This window comes from Eimeria mitis, genomic scaffold (genome assembly GCF_000499745.2).
Source record: "Eimeria mitis Houghton genomic scaffold, Emh_scaff594, whole genome shotgun sequence".
Taxonomy (NCBI): domain Eukaryota; phylum Apicomplexa; class Conoidasida; order Eucoccidiorida; family Eimeriidae; genus Eimeria; species Eimeria mitis.
Genome location: NW_013574172.1, coordinates 15,793 through 16,215, shown reverse-complemented (window position 1 = coordinate 16,215; position 423 = coordinate 15,793). Strand labels below are relative to the sequence as shown.

The window sequence follows — 423 nt, the reverse complement described above, 5'->3', positions numbered from 1 at the left end:
ACAGCAGAAAAAATAAATAAATAAATTGTAGCAGAAAGGAGACAATAGAAAGGAGACAGGAGACAGTAGAGATGAGAGAGAAGAAAGGAGACAGCAAAAAGGAGACAGCAAAAAGGAGACAGCAAAAAGGAGACAGCAAAAAGGAGACAGCAAAAAGGAGACAGCAGAAAGGAGACAGCTGAGAGGAGACAGTAGAAAGGAGACAGGAGACAGTAGAAAGGAGACAGGAGAAAGGAGACAGAAAGGAGAGAAAAAGAGAGAGAGAGAGAGAGAAGAGGGATAGAGACAAAGGAGACAGAAAGGAGACAGAAAGAGAGAGACAGAGATAGAAAGGAGACAGCTGTAGACAAAGAGAAGCGATAACACAAACAATACAACCTGCTGCAGTTGTTGCTGCTGCAGCAGCAGCAACAACTGCAGCAA

The 423-nt window shown here is 43.5% G+C and overlaps 1 protein-coding gene across 1 annotated transcript in view; it reads left to right on the top strand.

The window, feature by feature from the left end:
* Window positions 1-423, top strand: part of EMH_0017220 (uncharacterized protein) — a gene marked incomplete at both ends in the record, with an annotated part of 10,949 nt that overhangs the window by 1,100 nt on the left and 9,426 nt on the right. The window lies entirely within an intron of this gene.